Genomic DNA, 26647 nt, shown 5'->3' on the forward strand with positions numbered 1-26647 from the left:
TTAAGGCCTTTGTAATGCTAAATTGCGAGCGATTTGAGTCTACATTAAAATTTGTGGCTGTTCCGACCGACCAAAATTAGATTTTTCGCTATAAAACAGGAAGTTGCTGGAACTCATACAGTGTCTGATCTCTCCCAAACTTAACACGATTGATAAGAGTCCTGGACTGAACACATCTACATCCCAATAGTCACTTACGGTTATGGCGCCACCTGCTGGCAACAGGAAGTGACATGTTTATATGATTATGCAATGTCTGATTTGTCCCAAACTTCACACGATCGATAAGAGTTCTGGACTGAACACATCTACATGCCAATAGTCACTTATGGTCATAGCGCCACCAGCTGGCAACAGGAAGTGACATGCTTTACACTGATTATGCAATGTCCGATCTTTCCCAAACTTTACATGATTGAGAAGAGTCCTGGAATGAACATATCTACATGCCAATTGTCACTTATGGTTATAGCGCCACTAGCTGGCAACAGAAGGTGTGTAACATCAAAATACCATTGCCATATTCCACCTATATTTACCCACTTAACAGTCCCTCCAGAAAAACGTGATTATGTGATTGCATGATTCAATGCATAATTAGCCAAAGTCTGCATATTTATGCGGGGGCCGCATTTTTTTAATACGCCACACTTTCGCCACCTAAATTGCAGATTTCTGCTCTCAAAATATCTGGGGCTTGCATGATTTCATAATCCCTGCATTTGAAAAATGTTGCATTTACTTCACACATGCGCAGCCATGTCCCCTGTTGTCATGGGAATGTTAGGAAGTGACGTAAATACGCAGTGTGAACATCAATGAAAAGCTGCAAAAGCTGCAAACAGTTTTTGTAAGTTCACGCAGTTTTTGCTAGTTCCCACAATTTCATTGCATAAAATTGCATAAATATCTTGCATATTCCATTGTATTTTTTAAGAAAACGTGCCGCAAGATCAAGGATTTTTGCCCGCACCAATCACAAAAAAACTTGTTTTTCTGGAAGGACTAACTTAAATGCATATCACCCACTGTTCACTGCTTTCCTAAGGCCATCGGCTGGCGGTGGGCATGTGTGCGAGGGCCCTTTCGTTGCTGCTTGCAGCTTTAATATTTGCTTGTATTTTATAGGTCACTGTGACTCTAACATTTCTTTAACTAAATATATATATTAACTGAGCTCACATTATAATTAAATCTTGCACTTCAACTTCAATGTTTCCATGCTGTTGCTTGTGGGTCAACTTGACCCTTTTTATCCTTTTTATTTCTCGAGGAGTTATATTGGAACTTAATGTCAGCATTTAAGCCTGAGACTTGACATCCGCTACAGATGTGGTTTAAGTATGACAACATAAAAATAATAATAATCACTTGCATAAGCAAAAGTAAAACCGTGCTTTTATAGTGTCAGTTTGACCCTGTTTATATACTGTAGAGACTAAGAAGGATTTGGATTGACCAAACAACTAATAGCGTTTTCAAGGAACCTTATTTTATTTCTAGAAGTAAAATCCATTTCATTGACTGTTTCATTTGCTTTTCTATAGTCTAATTACATTATATAGTCCAGTTACATTTTATTTGTAATGTGTTTCTTTGAATAATTTGAATGTAAAGATGTGAGCATAGGAGCCTGAATACACTGAAAAAAATGATTCATTGAATTTAATAAATTTTTTTAAGGTAAGTGGTTGCAATCAATTTATTTAAGCTACATTTAAACAAAAAAGATTAGTAACGTAAAATAAAATATAAAAACTTTTGTTTGGATGTAGCTTAAATGGATTGATTGCAACCACTTACCTTAAAAATTTATTAAATTCAGTGAATCATTTTTTTCAGTGTAGGCTGTGGTTCATGCATCAAAGATACCCTGAAAACGATATTTTTATTTTATCAGTCGTATAGCTGTGTTTTGTTAGTTTTTTATGAAGATTTTGGCACATGAAAGATTGTGACACCAATACAATAAACTCTTCACATGCAATAATTATGCGTACCACATCAGTATAGAGTGGGTGGGAGGTGATTTAGAGATGCATCACTTTTATGATGTTTCTGAAGACTCCTGTGTAAAATTATTATTCAAGCTTTTAACTTAAAGGGACACTCCACTTTTTTGAAAAAAGGCTAATTCTCCAGCTCCCCTAGATTTAAACATTTGATTTTTACCATTTTGGAATCCATTTAGCATGATCCACTGAATTTGATTAGACCATTAGCATCGCGCTAAAAAATAACCAAAGAGTTTTAATATTTTTCCTATTTAAAACTTGACTCTTCTGTAGTTACATCATAGTGATATTACACACTGCCCGAAAATAGTCCCCTTGATTACTTTTAATAGCAGGGTACTATTTTCAGGTGCTGTGTAATATCATTGCGCCTGCTGCAGCCATGTTATGGCAGCAAAGTCCTTGATTATTACGCCAGAATGAGAGTATAGTTCCTAATCATATCTGTCTAGAAAATCGCAACTTTTACTTTTATGTCAGTCTTAGTACACAATGTAACTTGGAAAAATATCTAAACTCTTTGGTTATTTTTTTGCGCGATGCTAATGGTCTAATTGGATTCAATGGATTATGCTAAGATATGCTAAAAGTGGAGATCAGCTGAATGTTTTCCAAAATGGTAAAAATCAAATGTTTAACTCTAGGGGAGCTGGAAAATAAGCATATTTTCAATAAAGTGGAGTGTCCCTTTAAAGGTGCAGTGTGTAAATTTTAAAAGGATCTTTTAACAGCAATGCAATATAATATAATATAACTATGTTTTCAGTGGTGTTTAAAGACCTGACAAAATGAACTGTATTGTTTGTATTACCTTAGATGAGCCGTTTTATCTACATAAACCGCGGGTACCCTTACATAAAAGCAAACATTTTTCTATAGTAGCCCTAAATGGACAAACTGCTCTACAAAGTGCATCCCTATGTTGTCTCAGACAGTGTCATGTATGTTTTGTGATGGCAACCGTAGCTTCTCTATGTGCTTTGAAAGGGAGGGGTGCAATACGCAATGTCACTACTAGATGCCGCTAAAATCTACACACTGCACCTTTAATCTTAAGGTCTATATTTATTACTTAGTCCTATTTATTATATACTGTACAAATAAGTGCCATGCAGCGTGCACTGTGCAACACTGGAAAAATGAATTGCAGGGTCATATCTGTGCCCCACGAACAGATGCATACTCACAAAGACATTGTGATGTGACTCCCTGAATCGAAATTGGATTGATATGCATAGTGATCTGCTACATTATTTAAAAGATTTGAAAGGTGATTTCATCTTTCATGTCTGAACTGGATGTGCTTTTGACACATCAAAAAAGCATTAGTGTTGTTGAGGAAGAAAAACTAGATCCCCTTTGGAATAAAACAGAAACACGGCTTTCTCTCTCATTCTCTCTGACTCACCTGTTTTGTCATTATTTCATACATCTTGCCTGTCTGAAATCTCCGCTTATCTTTTGTGTTACTCTGTGTGCTTCTCTTTAGGCCGCTGTAATAACAGATACACGAGTCTCATGGGGCACTTGAGTTTTTCTGACTAAACCATAACATGTGATTATTCTCAGTTCAACAAGTCCAACAGCAAGTGCTGTACAAAGAAGTACATAGGTTTTTATTGTCATTGTTTAGATTAATTTCCAGGTAACGACACATTGATGTGTGTTAGTGTAAAATGATGAATGATTTAAAGCTCTGTATTAAGCATTGTTCATTGATTTTATTAATCTCTGAGCAAATTTCACTTTTACTTAAACTTCATTTCGGCTTTCTCGATTAATGTGTTATTCATAACCATCTGTCCAAGAATCATAGCCATTTGTCATGCTTTCTAAATGATAAAGGAAAGATTCACCAAAAAATGGACATTTTGAAATCATTTGCCTTTATAGTACACTCACCTAAAGGATTATTAGGAAAACCATACTGATATTGTGTTTGACCCCCTTTGGCCTTCTTAATTCTATGTAGCATTGATTCAACATGCTGAAAGCATTCTTTAGAAATGTTGGCCCATATTATTAGGATAGCATCTTGCAGTTGATTTGGGGGATGCACATCCAGAACACGAAGCTCCCGTTCCACCACATCACAAAGATGCTCTATTGGGTTGAGATCTGGTGACTGTGGGGGCCATTTTAGTACAGTGAACTCATTTTCATGTTCAAGAAACCAATTTGAAATGATTCGAGCTTTGTGACAAGTAGCCATCAGAGGATGGGTACATGGTGGTCATAAAGGGATGGACATGGTCAGAAACAATGCTCAGGTAGGCCGTGGCATTTAAACGATGCCCAATTGGCACTAACGGGCCTAAAGTGTGCCAAGAAAACATCCCCCACAACATGACACCACCACCACCAGTCTGTTATAGCCCATCTGCCTCAAGGTTGTGCGTGTTGTGGGTTCACAAATGCTTTGCTGCATACCTTGGTTGTAACGAGTGGTTATTTCAGTCAAAGTTGCTTTTCAATTAGCTTGAATCAGTCGGCCCATTATCCTCTGACCTCAAGCATCAACAAGGCATTCCCCACAGGACTGCCACATACTGGATATTTTTCCCTTTTCACACCATTATTTCTAAACCTTAGAATGGTTCTGCGTGAAAATGCCAGTAACTGAGCAGATTGTGAAATTCTCAATCCGGCCCGTCTGGCACCAACAACCATGCCGCGCTCAAAATTGCTTAAATCACCTTTCTTTCCCATTCTGACATTCAGTTTGGAGTTCAGGAGATTGTCTTGACCAGGACCACAACCCTAAATGCATTGAAACAACTGCCATGTGATTGGTTAACTAGATAATTGCATTAATGAGAAATTGAGTAGGTATTCCTAATAATCCTTTAGGTGAGTGTATGTTGTTCTAACCCTATATTTACATTTACATTGTTCCATTTGGCAATGTATTCAAGCTATCATTTCTATAAGTATGATCTCTACAATACTCTACAAACTGAGCTATATACAGGTATATTAGTTTCTTATGAATTTTAAGAAGCCTTTATGTGTTTGAAATGGCACAATGGCTTTTAAATAATGTAATTATTCTTTGCCCGTTTCAGCACCCCTCCTTTAATTTTTTCCTACTTTCTTCATCTGTTTGCTTAATTTTCTCACCCGTTTTTTCTCGTTTGGCACGTAGAGTGGCATATGTGCTCTCATAGTGGCAGCTTCTACAAACAGAGATATAGTTCAGGCGTGAAATGTGTGTACCTAAAAAAACACACTGTTAAAAATGCCTGGCCAAACATAATAAATCCTGGGGTGAATGAATAAGTCATGACTTGAGTGCTTTGGAGAAGTGGAAGAGATGCACGTATACTGTAGGGTGGAACATGAGAGAAAGCTCAGCAAGAAAGAGCTTAAAACGTCTGGCCCAGCACGAGACCGTAGCATTTTAACCAAACGAGAGAGAGAGAGAGAGGTGGCAAAATAATAAATGACTCCCAAGCGTGCCGTCCATCAGATAAACAGTGGGAACTAGAAAGAAATGGGACGGTTGAATTAAAGAGTGTTTTAGAATAGATTTCTCACGACCTGCCGATAGAAAAGTCAAAAGATGACAGGTATGGAGCGTGGAAGGGAGGGACATAAAGTTTGATTGAGTGATGGGGGCATTGTTCTGTACTCTATGCCGAAAGACGGAGTGAGCGAGACATCGGGAGAGAAAGAGAGAGGGGGGAGAGTGGATGGATGTGCAGGGAGAGAGGCAGACACTGATGTATTAGGGTCATGCTGATGGGCAGATCAATGACTAGGACACATTGTGTATCGCGCGCTGCCTGCACGAGACCGTCACACGCACAGTCGCAATCGTACATGCGGCCGCTTTCTCTATGCAATCAGAAAAGATCGAATTCCTCTCTCAATCACATGTATTGCAATCCACCTCCTCTTTCCATCAGCCGTTTTCTCGCTGCGGGGCAGAATCACATCCGGCCTATAGTGCATGTGCAAAAACGCTTACGTGGATAAGACACAGAGACTCCCTGATATACCGTGTAGTTTGTGCACAAAAAGTTGGAGACTATATTACAAATTTGGGTTTTATTTTTCATGCAAATAAATTTGGAAATATTTCCTGAAACTCTAATTGGTTACTACTGTATGTAAGGTTTTTTAGTAAGTTTTCTTACTAGTGGTCCTTCATTTAAATTAATTCTGTTTAAAGTAGTTGTTATGCAGCGGTGATACACGCAGAATAATTAACTGAATGATACAACCATCATGCATATGCTCATAAGCCATAATCGTATGCTTTTTAAAATGCAAACACACAGACGCTGCCCATATTAGCATTCATGCAGTAGCTATACTGTACATCAAAGGGCTCTCGGTGTTATAGAGATACAGTAACAGTAAGAAACACAAAGAAAGAGCATGTTATAAGCCTTAATTTTTCTTCTAGTATGGAAAATAGTTATTAATAAATGCATTTTAAATAAGTGTTACATTAGCACTAATGAATGAAATATCTTCTTCATCCACATAATTATTATTAATATATTATTATATGCTTTGTCATGCAGTCGTTTAATAATTTACACAGACGCGCATACACGCAGGCATGTGGAAATGATGGTAAGCTTAGGTTGTGGTCGGGTTAAAATCATTTATCATGGCGGTCGGTCAAAGAGGACGGTGGAATCGCTTAGACCGGAGCACGAATGAATAATGCACAAACACACGTTCTGTCATAGGACCGACTTTCCATTAAATTCTGATGCTTTTATACCAAACTGATGATACTGTAAGTGACACTTCCTTTGAAAACCAAGGCTAAAGTAATTTTTTGTAACTGACTGTTTTCAACATAAAATCTTCCTATATAATGGAAAGAACATTCTGTAAAAAAATAACCTTGATAGGAGGCAACGATTGATTGTTAAAATGTAAAGTGTATTTAATGACTGAAATCAAACTTTGATGCTCCAAATCTCATACAGTTATTAGATTATGAGCTTCAGCCTGAATTTCACAGCCAGGGTCATTTTTCATTTTTACAATAACATTAAAGCAACACCAAAGAGTTTTTTTTACCTTAAAATAACGCTTCCAAAACAGTTTCAGTCGTTCATCCACTCGAAACAGGGTTAACAGGACTTTCACATTCGCTTTGCAGCCCTCTATCGGACAAAACCGCACTAAAGAAGTTTCCAACCGTCGGGTAGCGGTCCTGTAGTTTGAGTGAAAATTACAAAAACTTGCTTTATGGCAGACCTACAATCCAATCAGAGCCAGCTATGCTTCAGTATTTATGACAGTGGGTAATGGACAATTGTGCTTCTAACCTGTAGGGGGAGCAAAGAGCAAAAACTCTTTGGTGTTGCTTTAAGACACAGTTGAATTAAATTGCTTGATACACTGTCAGAAAAATGGTAGGAAATTGTACCTTTTCTTTCACTGGGGTGGTACCCTAATGGCGCTTTTCCATTGCATAGTACCCAACGGTTGGTTGGCTCAGGTCTGTTCAGCTCACCTCACTTTGGCTTGGTAGCTTTTCCATCGAGTTTAGTAACAATTCGGGTGGGATTATAGGAGTGGGAGGGATTATAGGCTTATTGTTATATTTGCACTGCCTACTGCTGTGACATCATACAAGTGAGAGCGTCTTTCCCATACATTCTTGTATTTCTCAGTCTGCCACAAAATTAAAATTGACCACCACAAATAGATGTTTGCACATTGCATTTATCACTAACTCTGTCTCACATGACAGTTTTTACTCTTTCCCCGCCATTGACAAGTTATCTCGTCAATCCACAATATCGCTATTATCCACCAGTTGGTCCACAACTTATAAAACCCGGAAGTATCGCATCAGGGGCCGTATTCACAAAGAATTTTAAGGCGAAAAGTAGCTCCTAACTGGTGAATTTAGGAGCAACTCCTAAAAATAATGGGCGTGTCACTCCTAACTTTAGGACTCCTAATTTTTTTCACTAAAAGTAATTCACAAAGCATTTTAGCCTAAATGTAGCACCTAAGTCTGGGACAGCTTAAAAGAAGTCGAGAGGACTCCTAACTCACTAAGACCTAATCACAAAGGATTGTAAAATGGCTTAGGTGCTGTCTGATCCTCCTTAACACGGACAGTTTCACCAACTCAAAAGCATTGCCTAGATTTAAAAGCACACTTTAATGTAAGCATGTTGTTTATAACATTTGTTTCATAATTCATTACTGTACATTCGTGACAAGCATGAAGTTTTTAGAATTACATGAAACAATAATGAAATTAAATATTTAATATTGTACGCCAACCTGCTGCCATGCTTGCCCGTTTAAAGGCTGCAATCTCAACCCTTGACTGCGATTGTAATCCATACCACCGCCTCTCGCAGTCGTCCGGGGTCCGCGACAAGCGGGAATGCAGCATTGATCTGCAAACAAATTCTCTCCCCAGTGATGCGCGGGTTGACCCGAAATGAGCAAGTGCCTGCGGTCACCGGCGGTTACGAGTCATCCAGAAATATTTTTTATGATATTGAAATAAAGATGCCAGTTAACTAATTTAAAAACTTTTAAAAAATGCGGGCCAGGGAGCGGGTCGGGTACACTATTTATTTTTTATTTTTTGCGGTCCGAGTTGCGGGGGGGGGGGGGGGGGGGGGGGGTGTGGGGGGGGTTGGGGTTTGTTGAACACGTTGGTCGGGTCCCTCTTGTTTTGTACATTGACCCGCGCATCACTGTCTCCCACGTCTCACGCTTAGTTTTGCTTGATATCTCAGTGCCGAATTTCCCTTTTATTACGTTTCTTTTTTTCCAGCACCAACTGGGCCAGCAGCAGTAACTGATCCTGCACCCAGTTGGGCTTTCTTTTCCGTTTTGGCGAGTTCATAATCCACCGTCATTTATTTATTACATTAGGCTTCTTCATTATGGGCAACATTTCCTTGATTTAAGTAGTCTATTTAGGCTAATAGGATGTAGATTAATCAAGCAAGTGTTAATGCAATGTCGTTTTTTATTATTAGGCAATTGGCGGTTTTCATTTGGGTATTAGGCTACCTTGATTTAATTTAATTTCATTCACGACTTTTCTTTTATATATGCATTTCGATGGCATTATTATTATTCTTTTGTGTGGGACACAGACATATTTCGATGTTGTAATTGATTTGGTGCCTCTGTCATCTAACAACCAATCACCGTGGTCATTGCGAGGCAGCTCGTGCATGAGAATTGACGTTATCCGTAGCAACGAAGACTCACTCTTAGTTTAGAAGTTATAATTTTTCCTTACTAAAAGTAGGTCTGAAAGGCGTTGTGAATAACTTTTAAGAGAAAACTCCTAGCTAAAATCTTTTAGTGCGATTTAGGAGTACTCATAGTGGTAAGATAAAATTCTTTGTGAAGACGGCCCCTGATCTCTACTAAAACTGTTCTTTATTTAATATATTGTATGTTTATATATTTAAAGAAGTGCATTTTCTGGGAGGCATTAAACGTTTGTGAAAATCATGAAAAATGCTGGCGGGGAAAGAGTTAAGTTGCATTTAAGCATATATGCGGACGTACGCGTCGCGAATGTGCCCCCACAAACTGCAAGTCTGCAAAAAAACTGGTATGGTGTTCCTGATTCTCAACCTGTGGATGTTTTTCATCGCTAAAAGGGAGTTTGGGAACTTAACGCAAAGCACAGATGACAACAGGTTTTCTCGAGACAGCGCAAGCTAGCAGGAAGGTAAAGCTAATCTTTTACATTATAGCGATGACGCTAGAAGTGACGATTCTCTCAGACCAATCAGCGATCTACAGTGTTTTCGCGTCACGTTTTGGTATCAGCTTGGGTCGCTTGTAACCCCAACCGAGTATTGGGTACTACGTTCTGCACCCTCTGGAAAAGCCCCCAAAAGTAAGCTGACCCAAACCGTTGGATACTATGCAATGGAAACGTGCCATAAGGTTCCGTTTTGTACCATTACAGCTATTCTAAAGGTCTAAAATGTTGAACCTTTTTGGGTACATTACTGTACCTTAAAGACCTATTGTGTACCTTTCAATTTACAGTTAACTTTTTTAACCTCTAAAATTGAACTGGTACAAAATTGTTCCTTAGGCTACACAATAGGTCCTTAGGGGGCGTGCACACCAAAGCCTTTACGCCGAAGTATGTTTTTAATAGAAACGTTGCGTTTTTGAACTTTGAGTTAAAAGTTTAGCTCGTCAATGTCAGCTCTTACGCGGCCGTCCAATCACAGTGGAGGAGGGATGGGACAAATATCAACAACCAACCGGCACATCGTACAACGACTGATAAACAAAGCAGAAGTATCACAGCAACCAAAGCGCTCAGCTGAAGAAAGCTGTCAGCCGGCTGAAATAAAGCCACATGAAAAAGCATTGGTGTGCAAGCCCCCCTTGGGGTATAACATTGTACCCCAAAAGGAACAACATTTTAATGTGTTGTATTCCCATAAAGGTACAAAAATGAACCTTTGAGGGTACCACACCAGTAATAGAAAAGGCACAGTTTTGTACAATTTTTCTGACAGTGTACATTGACATTAAGATATAATTTAGTATGCTAGTATAAAGGTGGATCCCACATTGTAGGTGATGCCCCCCCCCACACACAAACATATATCTCTAAAGGCAAAAGGTGACAGGTCTGCTGTGTTTATTCCATTCATCTCACCTCAATCCATAACCACAGCAATAACTGTACAGAAAAATGATTGATTGTTGTGACGGAGAGTTGGGCAGTAGCTGTGCCGAGGGGAGTGGATGGAGATATAGAGATGTAAAAAGAGAGGAGGTGCTTTGATGTCTTCACTGCTTAATGTATTCCATTCATTTCTGTCTGCTGCATCTTTCCCGCAGTGCCCAGGAGGTCTCACTTGCTCACAGAGACGCTCCCTCTCTCCCTCACAGACCTCCCATACTAAACTGCACACACCACTGTAATTAATTAATTTGAGATCTGATAACTAAGGAATTACAGGTGTAGGACACACACACACACACACACACACACATACGCACACGCAGGCAGCACCTTCATTCTGTTTATTACCTCCTAGCGTGTGTGGCCTAGACATCCCTTAGCTTTCTCTAAGGAATACAGGAGTCTGTGTTTTGACAGCTCATGTCAGTCTAAGAAATTAACTTTTTTATTAAGGGGCAATATGGCGTTCCTGTATAGCTACTGTAAATAAGCGTGGTGCCATCATGGATTTGATTCCCATCGAGCATGTGCTAATAATATGTATACTCGAAAGCATCTTATAAATCTCATGAACAGTTGCACCTGTAATTTATTTCATATTTCAAACGTTTTCCCATTTGCTCAACCGTATAAAAACAGATTTTCCATTTGTGTCAAACTTCAGTCAAATAATTCATTTTAAATGCATTTTCAATCTAAATAATCATGGTGGTTTTCAATAAAATTAATACGTAGGTATGAGAGATTGTGCTGTATAGTGTGAATAAGTCACGACTGAAGGCCGTTGTTAGGCACAACACAGAGCGGAGTCTTGTAACCTTTTCAGTCGTGATTTATTCACATAAGAGCACAGCCTATAAAATGTTTATAAAACAGTTACTATACAATACAAATATTAAAGCGAAAAAAATGTGTATTAACGCAACTTTCATTAAGTGAAATTACTAAAAGCCTTTCTTCTCCTGGAAAAAATAGACCCTGACCAACTGTGAATAGCAACAAAATAAATGTGTCCCAATTTAAGGGCTGCGACCTTCTAAGGACGCGTCCGTAAAGAGCCATTACTTGGTTTTTGAAGGTGGCAGTCTCCGACATCCTCGAAGAGAACTGAAATGAGACGGTCTAACCTTCCGAGAACCCATAATTTGTGTCACCTGCTGCACGCGCCCACCGTGCCTGTCAACGGGACACAGTGGAGACGTTTCTGACTTATTAAAATAAATATGGAACTAGAACAAATATTACGTTTTTTATGAAAATATGACACGTTGATCTAAATTAAACTAACCAACTGTAGGCTATATCCTTAGAAATATATACAACATACACAGAATAATATTAATAAAAAACATTACTTATAATACTAAAGCAGTGACAAGAAACTTTATTTCTGCTAAATACACACTTTTATTTAATAAATGTTTAATTGTTTATTTAAGAATCCAGCTGTTATATTCAGTTGTTACAGGCGCACAGTGAATCTTGGGATAGCCTAGGCTGTGAAGGATTTATTCTTTCTATCCTTAACAACGCTGAGAAATAAGGACACATTTTGAGGCTTCATTTTAAATATCTTTCAAATTGGGACGGCCTTACCAGCCTTAAGTTGCGCTGCTCTGGTGCAATTGGTCTTAGAATACAGCCTAACTGTGGGTTCACACCAGACGCGAGTTCAACGATTTGCGCAATTAGATTACATATAAAGTTAATGCAAAGACGCGTTCTCGCGTGGGGCGATGCGAATGACGCGATATGGGCAGCGCGTTTGCCGTGAAAACACGCGCTATTCGCCTCAAACGCGTCTTCGGCCAAGTAAAAAATTTTTTACTTGAGCGAAAAATTCGCATGACACAAAGTTAAATCTCGCGAGTAATCTAGAGCGAGTAACACAATGCCAAGCGTTTGGTGTGTATGTAGCATTAAGGGCGGATCACACCAAACGCATTTATGGCAGTTGCATACGCCTTTTTTAAAAGATATTCTATGGGCAGTGAGCGTTATGCTCGCTGTTTATGCGTTCCGAACGCCTTGTGGTTTTTGCCACCAGCCGCACCACGCGCACTTGAAGGAACGCTGAGAGCGGAAAGCACCCAACGTCATTCGCGTCTTTCCATTGTCCACTCGAATGAGGGGAGAGGCGGGCCTGACGCAGAGGTGACGGAGGTTTACAGTTGTTTGGATCAACCGGACTCCACTCACTCGCTCCTGCGTGTTTGTGCACAAGGTCAGAGCAAGCGCCCTCTCTTTAAAGTTTTTGCTAATATGACAGTTAACAGCAAAAGAGCGCTCACGCTTCAATATTTGATTGACAAGACAGCTGACTAGGTGGTTGCCTAGCAATATAAAAAGCTACGTCTCACAGCTCTTTTTTTAAAAATCCTTGCATTTTCAAGCGTTTAAAACGCGTTTGGTGTGATTATCCCCTTAGAAGGTTGCAGCCTTTGCATTGGGACACAGCTAATGTTTCACATATGTTTACGTTGCTAAGCGTGGTTGCTAAGGGTGCTGCGCAGTAATACACAGAGACTGCGTCCAAAATCGCAAACATTACGTTCTATATGAATCTGGATAGTATGAATTAATTCGGACGTACTACATTTGCCATGTTGAAACATCACGTGACACATCGTCATAACAAGTTAGTCGTTAACTGAAATGACATTAAAGGATTAGTCCATTTTCTTAAAAGAAAAATCCAGATAATCTACTCACCACCATGTCATCCAAAACGCCGATGTCCTTCCCTGTTCAGCCGAGAAGAAACCATGCTTTTGAGGAAAACATTGCAGGATTTTTCTCATTTTAATGGACTTTAATAGAGTCCAACATTTAATACTTAACTCAACACTTAACAGTTTTTTTCAACAGAGTTTCAAAGGACTATAAACAATCCCAAACAAGGCATAAGGGTCTTATCTAGCAAAACGATTGTCATTTTTGACAAGAAAAATAATAAATATGTACTTTTAAACCACAACTTTTCGTCAAGGTCCGGTCCAGCGCGACCTAACGTAAATGCGTAGTGACGTAGGGAGGTCACGTGTTACTTATATAAAACGGACATTTGCGGACCATTTTAAACAATAAACTGACACAAAGACATTAATTAGCATCAGTTGACATACAACAACGTAGGAACGGTCCTCTTTCTCAACACTTGTAAACACTGGGGCGGAGTTTCGCGTTCGTCTTCTGTGACCTCTTGACGTCATGACGTATTGCGTGGGGTCAGCTGGCGCATCGACCAGATCTACATGACGATAAGTTGTGCTTTAAAAGTGTATATTTGTTATTTTTATTGTCAAAAATGACAATCGTTTTGCTAGATAAGACCCTTATGCATCGTTTGGGATTGTTTATAGTCCTTTGAAACTCCGTTGAAAAAAACTGTTAAGTGTTGAGTTAAGTGTTAATTGTTGGGCTCTATTAAATTCCATTAAAATGAGAAAAATCCTGCAATGTTTTCCTCAAAAAACATAATTTCTTCTCGACTGAACAAAGAAAGACATCAACATTTTGGATGACATGGTGGTGAGTAAATTATCTGGATTTTTCTTTTAAGAAAATTGACTAATCCTTTAAACTAGCGCAATTTAAATACAAGGGACATGGGGTTTAATATGTATTTGCATTTAAATAGAGCTGCGTTACCGCTTTTGGACATTTTTGAACAAACAACGCCCCTCCGTCGTCTTCTTCGTCGGATAACTCCTCTCCCGGAGGCTTACGGGTTGCAAAGGGTCCATCCAATAAACACATTGGGATCTTGCCAAAAGTATTAGGGCATCCAGGTACTTCTTGCCTACTGTTTTTGGAATACTATGTATTCGGACATACTATTCGCCTCGCCTACTATATAGTATGAAAGTAGGCGGTTTCGGACACAGCCAGAATCACTGTGTGCAGCTGTCAAAGCTGTGATATATTGTTCAGAATCAAGGACTGGAACAAACCATTTTATAAAACGGTAGCTATGCACAATATATAACACAGTAAACACAGTAATTGGCTATAGTCTTTGTTAGATTATAAATTGTTTAGCTGTCATTTTTACTCTCATTAAAGATGTTCACGCAATTCCCATTTTAATTGTTGCCATTTTTGGACCTTTTTTTATTACAGGTTGTATTTGTCTGTGTGATTTTTAATCATCTCATATTAGCTACATATTAAACTCCAGTCTTCTTTCAGGCAGGGGATACAAATATCTCACAGCGCCAGGTCATCGTAGTGTCAGCTGAGGTACTAATCTCATACTAAACCCATAACTAGATGGCACCGGAGCAGAATATTATGAAACATATCGGTGGTAGATTGCAGATAAGAACAGAGGAATTCGCTACAGGGTCACGTTTAGTATCATTTCAGCCCCAAGCCCTGGTTCATATCTGACCTTGCACATGTGTATAGGCTGTATAATCCACTGGCAGATTATTTCAGGGATAAACCTCAGTTAACCAGAGACTGTATAAGAAGGATGAACTAGAGAAATTATGACACATACAATAATAGAGCAGCTGTTTGAATGTAAGCCCCGCATTTCGTTTACAATTCTGGCTGATGTGTTTCTCTAAAGCTTTGTGAAATAGTATACATTTAATCAGCATGTGCAAGCCATGGGAATCAAACCCATGATCTTTGCACTGCATACGCAATGATCTACCAATGAAGCTCTTTTAGTTTGTCTGTGTATTTGATTTTTGTTTACTGTGCAAATGCACATTAGATGCACCAGCCTATATTGTTTTAGATGATTTAAGCTCAAGAAGCAAATCTGATGATACCACTATTGCAAGATTTTCTTGCTAAACACTTGAATTATTTGTTTTTAATTTAGGTACATAATTGTGCCTATTACCTAAAAAAAGGTAAGGTAAAGTGACTTATTTTATAGCAGCTTTAATTACTAAAAAGCAATAAATTGAGTGAACAGACTTGCAATAAACAAAATTAAGTCGGCAGTTAAACTCCTCTGGTCAGTGTTTACACTTGAAGTACATTGAAATGTCAGGAAACCAAGATGAAGATACCGATTAGGGTTTTTGGAGTGCATGCAACCTGAACTGGTATAGGCTGGGGTGTGTGTGCATATGGTGTCTCGGCAGGCCGCTTTAAATATCTATGGAGAGCTGTATATTTGTGTTTACATTGGCTGGTGGTCCCACTGGAGAATATGTGAGCGAAGTGATGTGATATTTATCAATCTCATAAGAGATGTGACTGCGTGCAAATATCACACAATTCCCATGGAAATGAGATTCCTGTCGAGAGTACTGACACGAGGCCGAAATGACAGTGTAAACAGGATGTAACGGCAACACGTTACCAGACATGCTCTGTCGAATGATACGCGGTTGCCTTTGAAATGTCTTTTAACTCTCAAGTGGTGCAGTGCTAGTGCTGACCTGCTCATTTTGCATTACAGAAGCTCTGACTCATGTGGTTTATTTCGATTAAAGGTACCAGCGTTATTGCCTGTCTTCCTGTTTCTCATCTTATGTTACTGTGTGAAGCCTGATAATTGAATGCATCATGATTGGGGTGAAAAAAACAATGTCTTTAGTAAATGTGCTCTAGAGGAAGAGAGACACAGAGAGAGTTGGAGCCGTCCGATGTGGTTTGTCTAGAGAGAGCTGTAATAAAAGGTCAGATTGGTGTTTCCATGGTGATGGTTGATTGACAGGTGTTTTAGTGAAAGGACAGTTGTGATATCATAACCCATGACCCTTTAAAGGTCTGATTCTGTATGAATTGTTGTGTGTGTGGGTGTATGTGTGTGCTATGTGCATGTTTGTTTTTCTCTCACCTTACAAGGTTATTCTTGCTTTCTTTCATCTATCTCCCTTCATTATTGAGTAAGTCCTTTGCTATTATGAAAATATTTAAGCATTTTTTAACTATGCTGGTCTCCCCCGCTTGATTTAGTTTGTTGGTTTTAGAGGAGTTTTTAGACTGAGAAACAGAGAAACCGCTTTATTTTTTATGAATGGAAATTAAATCATTCCTCTTTCTGCACTTTCCAACTTTTTCTACATTTTTATTTTTTCCTGTTATATTTCTTTATATCTCTGTTCATTTTCTCTATTCTCTTATCGCTCTGCATTTCCACCTCTGCATTATATATTTTTTCTCATCCTTTCCTTTGTTTTCTTCTCTTCTGCTTTAATCTTTCTCTCTCTATTATTCATTTCTCAGTTCTGTCTCTATTCTCTCACCACACACACACACACACACACACACACACACACACACACACACACACACACACACACACACACTCCCAGTTGTTGACGTATTATCACACATTCTCATTTTCAATTTAGTTTTTTCATACATCCTCATAGTATGCTTTTCAAGCCTCAGTCTAGTTTGTCAGTGTTTATTTCTCCACTCCTTTCTCAAATATCAGCGCATCTTACCTAGCCTATTATCGTTTCCCCATGCCCACATATTTGCATCTGTATAAATTCTGTCTGAATGTATTTGTTATGTCTCATGAGGAATATTGTTTTTTCTTCTTTGCCTTTTAGTAACTTTCCCTCTTCTTTATCTCTGTTTCTCGGTCATATCTTAGGCTGCTGAGGCGTGATTCTCACGAAAACTTGGTTTTAAAAATGTCAAGCATGAAAATGTAAAAATTGCTTAAATTTACTTTTTTTCGCACCAGACATTGAAAAACAAAGTCTGGAGTAAATGGGAACATTAATTTAAAAACTTTTACTTATAGTTTGACACTTTTTGTAACATAATTTAAAAAATTTGTCCTAAAAAAATCTCATTGCCGCAACAGTCAGAAAACATCAACACTGACATAGTTTCAAAATGACATGACAAACCTGAAAGAACATAATTTGGAGATTCTGCACATGCATTTAAAATCAAAGTATTATGCTTCTATTAATTAAATTAACACTTAATAAGCATCTTTTGCGGTAATGATAATCAAAATGTCGTGTAGGCATTCTGACAAGACAATATTTCAAATTAACTGTAAAAAAATGATCTTACCTGGTAGCCATCTTGAAGTAACTGGTCCATGTGCTTGGTCACTCAAAATCAAACTTTTTTAAAATTCTGTATGTGTGCTTAAACTGTTCTCAAAATGTGTTGCGGAGGATGAGAACATCAGGCATGGACACATCATTTTCCTAATTTTTCTTCATTATTATTATACATGAATATTCAGTAAATATTTTTTCTGTCATCTAAAGTAGTCTAGCAAAACATCCATTTATTTATTTTTTTAATATTTTTGTGTTAATTTGATTAAATTACAACATAACACATGTTCAAACACAGCCGGACACATTGCGGTAATGAGAATTTCAGCAGAAAATGAGATAAAATTTACAATTATAAATTCTTATGTTGAAATCACACATTTTGCAAGGTAGAACACAGTATTGTGTTCATTCTGATGCTTTTTAATGTTACTATATTACACATTTTAAAGCTAAAATCATTAGTGCCGTGGTGTTTCAATGGTTTTGTGAGAATCACCCAATTAGGATGGGGTTTTTCCTCTTTTCACCAATGTACTAAAGTCTGAGTTATGAATCTATGTGTGCGTGTGTTTTTGTGCCCGTGGGTGTGTTGAAAATATTTTCCATGTGTTTGCACTGAGCAAATCTGAATGTGTGTGTGTGTACTGTTGTTTTTTTCTGTATCTCTTTTTAATACATGAAACTATCAGTCCAAGATGAATATCCCCTTTATCTGGTATAGACCCTTTTTCTACTGTGCATGTGTCTTCTTTCTGTAATGTGGCCAAAGATTTCAGTTGTGTGTAAAATATCAGGTAGCTTCTTTTCTGTTATCTACAAAAAATAGTTTCAGACAGGCTTCCAGGGCACAGCAAGATCATTTCTTAGATATTAAAAACATTCAAGTGAGCTTTAGATAACCAAGCAAACATTTAGCTCCAAAAAAATGCTTGTTTCTTGGAAGTGATAAGTTGCTTCAAAATGACATTTATAAATGTATACACTTTTCAACTGCTCCATCAGACACCAAGAATTTTTATTCTTTCCATAGACCACCAAACTCCTCACACAGGATTGTTAGATACAGTATCAAAGGCAGTGAAATATTTTCTTTAAGATGTCTTCAATAACTGACTGGATAAACTTTTAGGAAGACCGGGGCACAACCTAACGCTTTTTGGTTTTGGCTCAATCGTTCAAAAAATATTTGAGTTGGATTAATTATATTTTAACACAAGCAACACACACATCTCTGCTACAAATGAACATTTAAAGTTTGTTTCTAGTACTTACCATTCTTGGACATTTACACCAAATGTGACAGAAGTGCAAACTTTACAACATACCCCATAGGTGGGGTTAATTGTAACAGGCAGGGGGTTAGTTGTAACACTAGCTAAAAAATGAAATTTGCAGGCATATATTTCAACACTTTTTTGTCTATATACTTTAGGTGGATATTGTTTATATACCTGTCTATAATAGGCAGGTATCCACACTGTATTCATTCATCCAGCCCTTTTCTAACAATAGTTCAATTATAAATGGATACAAATGTCTAAATATGTGAGAAAAAGCAGCACAATTATGACAAAACATTTTATAAACATTTTTATGTGACCCAGTCATTAAAAAAACATACTAAAGTCTCAAAATCAAATTCTGATATAATGAAAATCAAAGTCTGATTTTAGCCATTATTTTTTATTATGATTTTAATCTTTGACGTGACCTTATTCAATAAGACACTGATAAAGATGACATAACATTGGTTTTGGTATCTTACACACCCAACTCAGAAACCGAAAAAATATATGATGAAAAAATGTACTTACATGCCACCAAAACACTCGTTCATCAATAACTCTCTGTAAAAACATTATACATTTCCGTAAATTTGCGGGAGCGTTTTTGGCAGCACGAAAACAATACCGGTAAAAACTCGCTCAACCTTGTGCAACAATGTAAACAGTCCATGTTATGACTAACCCTGCGTTAGTGAGTTTTTGCCCCGCACACCCCTACACTCTCAGAATAAAGGTACAAACGCTGTCACTGGGACAGTACCCTTTATAAAGGTCTTAATGTACCATTTAGGTACAGATATGTATAGATTTGGTACAAATATGTACTTTGAAGATAAACCAGTGACATATTTTGTAGTGTCAGGATGTTACAAGCAAGCATTGGATCTCTCTCTGTTCTTACTGTCCACCTCTATTTATTTTACATGTTATATATGCTTGCTCTAAATTCCACATTATGTTGCAGCTGTTACCTCTATAAAAGGCATACACTCCTACAATCCTTCATTCTCTTATTTTTCTTCATCTGACGCGTTGTCTTTTTCTAGAAGCTTGGCACTGGTGTCTTGCCCTTTTTGTAGCAGAGTACAGATGAAGCAACAGCATTCTAAACAGGAGAGAGAGAGAGAGAGAGAGAGAGAGAGAGAGAGAGAGAGTTTATCAGCACCAACAGATGGGTAGCCCCTGCATTCACTCAAAAGAGATGGAGACCCCTTTCAGGAATAGGGGACAGAAGTACTCACAGGGGAGGTGACAGGGGGCAAGAAAAAGAGGAAAAACAGTTTTATGCTCTTGAGCCTCATATCAGTATGCTGCTCTATAAAGGTGTGTGATGTACTGAAAAAAATATGTAATCCTTTCTTCATTGAGAACAGATTGTAATTAATTTGCTTTTGTGTGTGTGCTGACTCCACATTCTTTCAGTCTTGTGTGAGCATAACAAGTTTCATTGTTTTTAGAAATGTGTGTAGGTGGGTAGGTTTGGTGTCTACGTATGGCTGTTGACTGTCAGGGTAAAATCTGCAGCCTATCCTGGCAACAAATCATCCACTTAAAACCCATTCACACAGCACTTTGGTTGCAGAAAAGTTCTGGGAAATTGGCAGAGAGGCCTCTGTGTGAACACAAACGTGCCCCGTAAATGTTTTGGGATCGCTCCCGATTTTCCATTGCATAGTACCCCACGGTTTGGGTCATGTCGGGTCAGCTTACTTTTGGGGGCTTTTCCACTGGGTGCAGTATGTAGTACACGATACTTTTTTTAGTAGCACCTCGGTTGGGGTTTCAAGCGGCCCGAGATGATACTAAAACGTGATTGGTCTGAAAGAATCGTCACTACCAGCGTCATCGCTATAATGTAAAAGATTAGCTTTACCTTCATGCTAGCTTGCGCTGTCTCGAGCGAACACGTGGTCATCTGTGCTCTGCTATAAGTTCTCCAACTAACATGCACTTCTGCATATACAGTATGATTAAATGCAACTTAAATGAGGCTCAGCGGACCGCGTTGACTGATGCCACGGTGTTTGTACAGAAACTGTCATGTGATACAGAGGTAGTGATAAACGCGATGTGCAAACATCTATTTGTGGTGGCCAATTTGTGGAGGACTGATAATAAATGAATGTATGGGGATGTATATAATTCCAACAACGCTGTCACTTGTATGATGTCACAGCAGTAGGCAGCGCAACTATAACAACACGCCAATAATCCCACCCACTCCGAAGTGTTACTAAACTTGATGGAAAAGCTAACCAAGCCAAATTGAGGTGAGCTGACCTGACCCAAACCAAACCTTGGGGTACTATGCAATGGAAAAGCGCCATAACAGTGCCGTAACATTCACGAAAAGCATTCTGTGTGAAACAATGTCGTGAAGGGTGTGCTGTAGTGAGGACGTGTGTGTCATCGCAACAAGAAGTTATAGATCAGCTCTTTGACATAGGGATTTAAACGCAGATAAATATTCACAACAAGAAATGTCGGCAAACTGCACTGAAGCAGAGATGAGGAACCTTATCACTATCTGCACTGAAGCTGAGATCCTTCACCAGCATGACAGAACAGCGCATCACACGCTCCACTTGATCTTTTCATAAACAAAAATGCATAGTTAGCAAACTTCAAACGCTGAAAAAAATGCAGGACTTTTGATATGTCACATGTCTTCACAGGATCTTCATGGTACATACCAATATCAGCAGTGTTAAATGTACACTGCTGGTATATATATGAAGAGTTTCGTTGCAAAACAAGATAAATCCGTTTTTTTATTTGTTTGTTTCGGTTTAATTGGTTTGTTTTGATTTAAACCTTCATAACTTAAAAAATACAGCTCAGTAGCACCATAAAACAAAATAATAACATGATAATATATTAATAAACATGTTTTCACAAAAATGTAAAAAAATGGATTTATCTCGTTTTGCAACGAAACTCTTCATATATAGATATCACCAGGTTTGGTGGTACTCACCAGCAAAATAAACACTAGCAGTGTACATTTAACATGCAAGCTCAGATTCCGGAAAATCATTGGCAGTGTGAATGAACCAAAAATCAAACAATCACGGACAAATCCCACACGCATTTTCCGTGTATTTTCCGTAATATCTCTGTTTCAAGATGGCTTTAGACTGAAAAAACACCTGAGCAACTTGTTAGGCAGATGACCTAACAAACGATGACCTATCAAATCTAATTTACAGCGCTTGAGCGTGTTCTTTCCCAGAAAGTACATGGTGTATCCCATATGTATGTCTGTCATGTGCACATCACGTCCCACATGTGTAGTAACCTAGCAACAACTTGACACTTGTCTCTGACCAAAAAACAAGTGACAGGCAAAAAAAGCACCTGTAATAAGTATAGATGTCTCTATGTAGAGGCTTTCTCTAAGAAGAACACAGCTGCCCCTGTGGAGTACACTGCAGAGATCCAGGACATCTTCTTCTTCCTCTTATCTCATAAGAGTGAATGAAGCAAACCGCATAAATGCAAAGAACGATAGCATCACCGAGTTTACCCATCGCATTAGACTCTACAGTACGTGGAATAGAAAGATTCAAATATGCAAGTCTGGACAGAGAGTGAGAGACATTTAGTGACAAGGGAAGCAATAGATAGAGAGACAGACAGACGAGGTGACCCAGAGGACATTTCGTGAATGCATAAAGAGGCTGACAGATGAAAAACGGCTCTCCATCATTTCGCTCTCCTATGTTATTAATCACCGTGCTTTGCTCAGAAATGACGTTGTGCACGTCTAGATGCAACACTTGCTGTTTGTTTATTGCTTGTTGCCATAGCTTCTGGTTAATCACACTTAGCAGCACAGCACGATATTGTTAATCACCAGTGAACTGATGTGTGTCAATGCACGCGGGTCAGTGCCGGGGTAATGCCACTCAATCTCTAACACATACACAGAGAGAGAGAGAGAGAGAGAGAAAATAAGATTGAATAGTGATGTAGAGTGAGAGAGAGCAGTAAGAGCATGGTTGCATTGTTTAGATTTCTTGAACTTTAAGATTTTCTAGAAATGGATGTTTGTAGAGCTGTCAAAAGAACCTGTATATTTAAAACCGTACCAGACGTTCTACAGTGTTGATCGAACAGATATATTAATATTGAACAGACTCCATTTGGTACTCAAATGCTGTCAGACAGACAGATGCTCTTTAAAGCTCGTGCACACTGCGTGAAGAGTACTCAAAGCTCGCAAGAGAAAGGTCGAATGCACTGCTTGTTCAGTAAGTTGTTAAAGGGATAGTTCACCCAAAAATCCTGTCAACACATTCTGTTAAACCTCACACTCTCGTTGTTTATCTCATAGAGGTGCTCTTTTCCAACGTATGTTCCAGCAAGTGTTCAATCATATTACCTATACAATTGTGTATAAACCTTGGAAACTAAGAGTGGAAATTAGGGCTGTGACGTGGTGGTAATGCACAAATTCACTGCGGTGGGGGGGCGTATGCGCACGTGCACATTGATGCATATAGGTCTTATACATAATGCATACATATATTTTGAAATATAAAAATTAGAGGTCGACCGATAGTGGATTTTACCGATACCGATAACTAGGTTGGTCCATACTTGCCGATAACCGATTAATTGACCGATTGTTTTTTTAAATATTAAAGATTGGAAGCTTAAAATATGCATCTTAGCCGGCTAAATCATGAATAAAAGTAACCAGCTGGATATAAACTAAAGCAAATGGATGGTGATAATCATGACATTAAACATTTTGGTTGGATTTATCTGCGTGTATTTTTGTTTGAGGTACTACTAATATTAATGTCGTGTCAGCCTTGACGACAAACTTAGGTTCCTGCCATTGTTTCTCTGCTAATGCAGCATCTAGTCAAAAACATTTTTTCATGATATGAAGCAATGGACACAACTCGGAAAAACTATTGCATGGATTTTTGCCGATAGCTGATCGTTCCACCAATGAACTATCGGTGGAGATCGGCGAAACCGATTAATCGTTCTACCTCTAATAAAAATGTAAACGATGATCAGATATACAGTTTTTAGTAAACGTGCGTCTTTATAGGCGCCAAATTCTTTCTCTGCCCGTGGGTGCTCGCCACACCGTCAAACAATGCTTAGGTTACTTAGCAACTTAAGATGCTCTGAAGTGCCCACGCGCTTTGGAGAGGAGGAAAGCTGCGCGGTGCCGTTTCCGCATGATTTTAGATGCGAAATTATGAAGCAACTGTGCGTATGTGCTTGGCAATTTTGGTGGGTGCTCGAGCCGAGCCCCGGAGCACCCAGGGGATCGGCTCATATTTGCGTGTTTATTGTAGCACTTCCACTCTTAAAACAACAAGTGAGAAACCTTTTTGGCGTTATAATGTTTCCAGACGAGCTGAAAATGCGTTCTGATCGTGTACTGGTAGCGCATATTGATACTTTCTCGTGATCAAGAGAGAACAGCCGTTTCTCAATCCGAAGGCTGCAGCCTCCGGAGGTCGCATATGCAGGCTGTATATGTCACCAAGCCTGGTTTATTATTTTCAGACATTTGCAAGTCATAAGCATATTAAAACAATGTATGATTAACAAAGAATAATAGTCAACTTTATAATTGTTAATGTTTTGAAATAAGACGTATGCAGCTTGCAAATGCGACCTCCGGAGGCTACAGTCTTCGAATTGAGAAACGGTCAATATCTTGCCTCATTGCTCCGCCCTCAAGCCAGCGTGTCATCACTGATATCAGTTCCCTTCCCTTGCAAATAGTGCATTAACTCCACGTCTGCTGGCTGTTTGCGTTAACATGAACCTGAAGACATCTCACAGGGCGAGATTGTACTATATATTTTTCATAATTTGTGACGTGCACACCACCGCAGGGCGCACTTCCCGACCGCGGGTCGCACTCCACCACCGTGGTGGTGCGGTGGTATTACAACCGTCCCAGCCCTAGTGGAAATCGATTGGAACCTCATGATAAGATTAAAAATTGATACTTAGGATTTTCAATGTACTAGTTTCTGTAGTTTGTTCAGTGTGTTGTGATTCAAAAGCAGCTTAGCTTAGCAGAGCCGTTTGAGCTGACTGATGTATTCCTGTGAGTGGACTTAAGTCAAACACTCTTACTTCGATGTCATTCAACCGAGAAGTAGAGGGCTGGTGTCCAAACCGGCCATTTGCTGTAGGCTTTGAAAGGGGACTTCTGTTAAAGAAAATATATCGCCTGGCAGTGAACTTTGAGCTTTATCATTTTGCAGGTATTATTTATGCTCTAGCAGCAACATTACACACTAACTAAAGTTTGAAAAATGGGATCAGGAAGAATGTGACCTCTAAACTAACTTTGAAAAATCACTTTTGACATTTGTAAATCGGGCTTAATCTCGGGTTTTGACTGTCTGTGTTCCGGTACCTAACTACCAAACTACCGCTACTGCAGCCAGCCAGGATCAACATCAAGGTAGGGTAGGCCTGGTTTGCAGCTCAGATTTGGAGGGAGAGTGCTTGCAGCGTTGAAGAGGTTAGGTCATATGGCGAGAGGTCAAGGATGGAATGCAGTATTTAGGACCAAAGCTCAGCTCAAGGTTAAACAGTCCAGGTGTGGGGTGTTTCCCATTTCCCAAAATTAACCATGGTTTTGTAATAGTAATCAATGCACCAAAAAAAAACATGGTTGCTACTCTTTTACCACAAAAAACATGCTTAATTTTCGTAAGGGTTAGACAACTAGTTAAGGTAAGAAAGCCTTTGTTTACCTATTATATTATAGAAAGCTTTGTGTAATTGTAAACTGGGAAGTAGCCTATATACCTGTTGCGAAATAAATTGATTAAATTAAGTTTAACAGTTAAGCGTGAAGTTTATGTGGGCTTTTATGTGTTGTAAAGATTAGTGTAGTACAGGGAGTATTTGAGCACATAGCATGCTGTTTTCTGCGCATTATGGGACCTGCACCTGCCTCGTCACCCCTCTACCTTTTGTTTTACAAATTAGGCACTGAGTCCACATCCGTATCACGGATATTATTTATACTGGCCCGGTCGGGCCAGTGGTTCAGGTTTTTACTTGCCCTGCCAAAATTTTTACTGGCCCCAATAAAAAAATGTCAGTGTCACATATTTAAAAATAATAATCCAAAAGTCAAATATAATTGTATACATATACAACAGACATGTTCCCAGAAAAAAAGACTCTTAACTTTTCTGCTTTACCTGTAAACTATCAGCAAATTGTGCAAAATATTGCATTGTGACATGACATTGTGTTTATTACTGATGGAGACACAGACCTGTCAAAGAGTGTTTGATAATGTATGTGCGCATCCTGCTTGAGGGACATCCGTCAAACATCCTTGTGTTCCATGTTGAGGTGGAACACGACAATGCTGATGGTATGTTTTTGTTGTATTTTTAAAAACATTTCCTATTTAGTAGTAATAGCATCCTGGTAAGTTATCAATACCAATATATATTAGCCATCTATATCTAAGGTCACTTTTGTAATGTCACAATTAATCAGTGTTTTACGTGTTTGCTAGATTTTCTATTGTAATCATAATTATGTTACCTGTAATTGTTAAATTATTATTGCTGCTAAACTATTTAAACAGCATTTGGATATTATTTTAGGAATCTATGCAGCAAAAAAGACCACATTTCAAATCCTGGCCATATGATC

At 38.6% G+C, this 26647-nt stretch overlaps 1 protein-coding gene across 2 annotated transcripts in view; it reads left to right on the top strand.

Moving 5' to 3' along the window:
• pcxb (pyruvate carboxylase b) overlaps window positions 1-26647 on the top strand; it is a 292116-nt gene that overhangs the window by 91926 nt on the left and 173543 nt on the right. The window lies entirely within an intron of this gene.

The sequence above is a fragment of the Misgurnus anguillicaudatus genome, chromosome 21 (assembly GCF_027580225.2).
Source record: "Misgurnus anguillicaudatus chromosome 21, ASM2758022v2, whole genome shotgun sequence".
Classification (NCBI taxonomy): domain Eukaryota; kingdom Metazoa; phylum Chordata; class Actinopteri; order Cypriniformes; family Cobitidae; genus Misgurnus; species Misgurnus anguillicaudatus.